Consider the following 6,000-nt stretch of genomic DNA (forward strand, 5'->3'; position numbering starts at 1 on the left):
TGCGCAGACCCCTTTCTGCGCGTGTGCGCCAGCCAACCAGAACAACTTATTTAAGGAATGAATCCATAAATAAATCAATGAATTGGGCACGTATCAATGCACACCAAGGGAGGAGAATGAAGTATCAATATATCAGAAAATATTTTAATTTCCCATTCAATGTTCATACCCCTTGGATGGACTGGATCTAAGGTGAAAATCCAATACATTTCTCTTCGATTGAGGAAATTAAGTCTGTCTCCTCCCCTGGTAATGTGGAGACACATGTTCCAAACCAGAGAAATTAACATTAATTATACCGCCTTGCAAACAGCTTGAGAAATGTCTGGATACTGGATGAGACAGATCATGTCTTGTGATTAACCGAACATGTTCAGATATCCTAGTTTTCAAGGGTCTGATTGTACGACCCACGTAACGTTTGCCGCAACCACACCAAAGTGTGTAAACGACAAAACTTGTATGACAATTAATAAAAGTTTGAATTTTATAACAGTTTTTTGACTGTGCGCTTTTTACTTTTTTTAAAGGTTCTGGCATACTGACAGAAATTACAATGGCCGCAACAGAAAAACCCATTGGGGCTGCCACGGATATGACTACTCACTAATGGACTGAAATACACTTGGGGAAATCGATGATACAATCGTTTTAGCTTTTTGAAGACTATTCTTGGTCCTTCTTGCAGAATACGTCTAAGATCTGCATCTAGTTTTAATATGTCCCAATGTTTTTTTATGATGGTACGGATTTGGTTAGCTTGTTTATTAAATTGTGTAATGAATAAAGGTTTCTGAAAACCCTGTTTGATGTCTTTATTGTGAGTTTTATAACAAACTAAATATTTTCTATCAGTGAATCTAGCCTTGTTCAAATGCGGATTGTATATCATCCATGGCGACCATGAGGTCCGCCACCGGACAAAATCTTGTCGCCCGTGGCGATCGGGTTTGTTGACCACTGTGTATTATACATATATAAAATCAATGTCAATCTCTCCTGAGCTTGTGTTGAACGGAGTACACTGGCGACACACTTTATTCGAGCTCGGCTAGTCCCACGAATTCGGGTATACCCGGGTGTATTGAGGGTTTGTGACTGTTTTCTGCCCGAGTGCATTGGGTTATTTTCCATGCAGGGTTTGAAGCATTTTATTCCCGCTGGCTGCAATACTGCACAGTATATATATATATACTGCATTACAATTCATGAATTTATGCCATCTGGTAGACACGCGAAGCATTGCAGCCTATTAAATCCTAATCATTATCATTTAACAGATCAGCCGCCCGTCAGCCAGGCATGAACCCAGGCTGGGAAGGCAAACGCAACGGGGCTTGTCAGAGGTGAGGAGCGGCGCATTCCAGGTATCTGCCAGGGTACATACTGGGTATTTGCTCGAATAAAGTGTGTCGGTGCAGTACATTTATAGCATGACCCATGTCATTGTCCTGTAAGAAATAAAATAAATAAATACGTTTTGCTTCACCCCTGCTCAACACAAAAACTTAAATTTTCATAGAACCGTAGGTTTATTTTGAAAAGTACTGTGTGTGTGTGTGTGTTGACCTCACTAACCAAACCAAAAAAAAAAAGCCAGAACCCATTAACCAGTGTCAGGATGCCCCCTCTTAACAATTTCCAAATCAGCAATCCCGCCTGGGATCTTACCTGATCCGCAGTTCCTCAAGGTACTATACGGGAGGGAGGGTGTTCCTACCTGTCTTCCGATGTCCCCCGTGGGAAACTTGAGTCAGATCTGAAGAAAGCAGAATAGGTTATTTCGGTGTAGGTATAGTGCAGTTAAGATAAAACAGAGAGAGTGGGTGAGGGTGACAGACAGAGAGTGAGTGAGAGGGTGACAGAGAGAGAGAGAGGGTGGGAGAAAGGGACGGTGAGAGAGAGGGTGGGAGAGAGAGAGGGTGGGAGAGAGAGAGAGAGGGTGGGAGATAGAGAGAGGGTTGGAGAGAGAGAGAGAGAGGGTGGGAGAGAGAGAGGGGTGGGAGAGAGAGATGGTGGGAGAGAGAGAGAGAGAGGGTGGGAGAGAGAAAGAGAGAGGGTGGGAGAGAGAGAGAGATAGGGTGGGAGAGAGAGAGAGAGAGGGTGGGAGAGGGTGGAGGAGAGAGATAGGATGGAGAGAGAGAGAGGGTGGGAGAGAGAGAGAGGGTGTGAGAGAGAGAGAGGGTGGGGACAGAGAGAGAGGGTGGGAGAGAGAGAGAGGATTTGAGAGAGAGAGGGTGGGAGAGAGAGAGAAAGCGTGGGGGAGAGAGAGAGAGGGTGGGAGAGAGAGAGAAGGTGGGAGAGGAGAGAGAGAGGATGGAGAGAGAGAGGGGTGGGAGAGAGAGAGAGGGCGGGAGAGAGAGGGTGGGAGAGAGGGTGGAGGAGAGAGGATGGGAGAGAGAGAGAGGGTGGGAGAGAGAGAGAGGGTGGGAGAAAGAGAGAGGGTGGGAGAGAGAGAGAGGGTGGGAGGAGAGAGAAAGGGTGGGGGAGAGAGAGAGGATGGGGGAGAGAGAGAGGGTGGGGAGAGAGAGAGAGGGGGGAGAGAGAGAGGGTGGGGGAGAGAGAGAGGGTGGTTGACTGACTGGCACGTGGGTGGTTGACTGACTCACTGGGCCTGTTGGTGGCCCTGTCCCTCATTCTCTCTCTACTTCCCCCCCATTTTCTCTCCGATTGTCTCCCCCTATTCTCTCTCCCTTCCCTCCCCACCCCCATTCGCTCAATCCCCTCTATTCTCTCTCTCCCCACCCATCTCCCTCCCCCCCCCCCTCCATTCTCTCCCCCCCTCTCCCATTCTCTCTCTGACCTGGACAGACGCACACAGCCACTGACCTACAGACACTCACACAGACCTACAGACACCAACACAGACAGACCAACAAAAACACTGACCACACACAGACACCCACACAGTCACTGCTGGCCTGCACAGACACACACAGCCACTGATACACACAGCCACAGATACACACACTCCCCCCAACAAACACACTCTCCCCCCCCCCCACACACACACACTGTCCCCGCCCCCCACACACTCTCCCCCCCCACACACACACTCTCCCCCCCACACACACACACTCCCCCGCCCACACACACACACTCCCCCCCCACACACACACACTCCCCCCCCCCCACACACACTCCCCTCCCCCGCACCACACTCTCCCCCCCACACACATACTCTCCTCCCCCCACACACACACTCACTTTCCCTCCCCCCCACACACACACTCTCCCCCCTCCCCACACACACTCCCCCCCCTCCTCCACTCTCTCTCCCCCCCACACACTCTCCCCCCACACACACACTCCCCCCACCACACACTCCCCCCACACACACACTCTCCCCCCCACACACATTCCCCCCCACACACACACACTCTCCCCCCCACACACACTCTCCCTCTCCCCACACACTCTCACTTCCCCCCCACAAACACACTCTCCCTCCCCCCTACACACACACTCACTCTTTCCCCCCCATACACACACTCTCCCCCCCCACACACTCTCCCCCTCCCACACACACACTCTCCCCCCCCACACACACACTCTCCCCCCCCACACACACACTCTCCCCCCCACACACACACTCTCCCCCCCCCACACACACACTTTCCCCCCCACCCCCACACTCACCCCCCCACACACACACACACTCTCCCCCCCCCCACACACACTCTCCCCCCACACACACACTCTCCCCCCACACACACACACTCTCCCTCCCCCTGCCACACACTCTCCCCCCCAACACACACTCCCCCCCTCCCACACACACACTCTCCCCCCCCCACACACACACACTCTCCCCCCCCCACACACATATACTCTCCCTCCCCCTACACACTCTCCCTTCCCCCAACACACACACACTCTCCCGCCCCCCCCCCACACACACACTCACTCTTCCCCCCCCACACACACACTCTCCCCCCCCACACACACTCTCCCCCCCCACACACACACTCTCCCCCCCACACACACACACTACCCCCCCACACACACACTCTCCCCCCCCCACACACACACTCTCCCCCCCACACACACACTCTCACCAACCCCACACACACACACTCTCCCCCCCACACACACTCTCTCCCCACACACACACTCCCCCCCCACACACTCCGCCCCCACACACTCCGCCCCCACACACTCCGCCCCCAAACACACTCTCCCCCCCCCCACACACACTCTCCCTCCCCCCGCCACACACTCTCCCCCCCAACACACACTCTCCCCCCCACACACACACACTCTCCCCCCCCCACACACACTCTCCCTCCCCCCCCCAAACACACTCTCCCTCCCCCCCCACACACACACACTTTCCCTCCCCCCCCACACACACACTCTCCCTCCCCCCCCCCCCCACACACGCACACAAAGTGGAGTACAGCGCCGGATGTGAGTGACTGGAGGGGAAGGGGGGGGATGACAGAGGAAAGGCCTGCTTTCTGAGCCTCCCGCTGCACCAACCGCCCGCCAGCGATCGCGCACCACCACTGCCCGCCCCCACGCCCATTTCCCGCACCAAGGAGACCGGGTGCCAAGGGAGCGCCAAGGGTGCAAGGGGAGAGCGCCAAGGGGGCAAGCGGCAAGGGGGGTGAGCGGCAAGGGGGTGAGCGGCAAGGGTGCGAGCAGCAATGGGGGCAAGCGGCAAGGGGGGTGAGCGCCAAGGGGGGTGAGCGCCAAGGGGGGTGAGCGGCAAGGGGGATGAGCACCAAAGGGGGTGAGCGGCAAGGGGGGTGAGCGGGCAAGGGGAGTGAGCGCCAAAAGGGGGAGAGCGCCAAAGGGGGTGAGTGGCAAAGGGGGTGAGCGTCCCTGTCCTGGAACTAGATTCCACATTCCTCTGTCTCTCCTTTAGTTTATGGGATTCATTTCTCCCTTGTTCAGTTGCCTGTCATTTTCCCCTGTCCCAGCAGCTTGCTGTATTAGAAATGCAACATTATTGCTACATGTTGTGGTTTCCTCAGACATTTCAGTGAGTTGCCTATAGCAACCCCCAGCCTTTCTCCCAAATGGGCTAGTCTGTTTTCTCCCCCTCTGCTCTGCCCACAGATGGTCTGTCCCCAGGCTATCTTGCTACCCAGAATACATTGGGACTTCCTTTCCACCATTATCACTGGCTGAGTGAGTACCTTCTGTAACTGCTCTAGTGGCAGGATTACCCTTTTCACCTGCCCTTACTACAAATCACCCACAGAGAGACATTATCCCATCACAAACATCTCTTCCACAAGTGCCTGTCTTTGTTGCCACTTTCCCTAAAATAAAGGGAAGAAAATATACAGGACTTGTTGCGTTTTGGAAAGAGAGCCAAGTTGAACCTATCTGGGCTAATCATCCTACACATGACCCTGCCTCCAGAATAGTGAAAAGGATACCGTGTGCTTACAGACACTTACAGGAGCTGCTACTCCAGACTTTATGATAACACAGAGCAGTCTCTGCAGACTGAAAAACAGCAAGCAGCTTATACTGCACACGCAGCTCTGCAGACAGAAAGTCCATAACACACAGAGCCTTGATTGCCTTCTCTGTCTTTTTGAGTCCACCCTCTGCACAGCTCCATAGTAAGGGATAACCATCTCACCTTACCCTGCGCACGTCCTCTTGGCCAGCGCCACCAAGGGCCACGCCACTGGACACCCGCCAGGACACCGGCAGAGCCACCAGACACCTGTGAGTACAGCTACCCCTACGCTGAACGCTGCAGGACACCGCTCAGCTTCATCTGAGACAGTCCCCCATCGCTGACACAGGTAAAAGACCGCAATCCACACGCACTGGCTAAAGGCCTACACACACCTACAGCATGGCAGAACTCAGAGCCTCACCAGATATCACGCAGGAGAGTGACCATTAAGACACAGAGACCGCCGTGCAACTGCAACAGGCGCAGGCAGACGCAAGGCCCAAACGGACAGTCACACTGACACAAAAGGGCTGCGAAAAATATGAGGCTGACATTGGCGCACACCGCGAAAAATTAGA

The sequence above is a fragment of the Ascaphus truei genome, unplaced genomic scaffold (assembly GCF_040206685.1).
Source record: "Ascaphus truei isolate aAscTru1 unplaced genomic scaffold, aAscTru1.hap1 HAP1_SCAFFOLD_1000, whole genome shotgun sequence".
Lineage (NCBI taxonomy): Eukaryota > Metazoa > Chordata > Amphibia > Anura > Ascaphidae > Ascaphus > Ascaphus truei.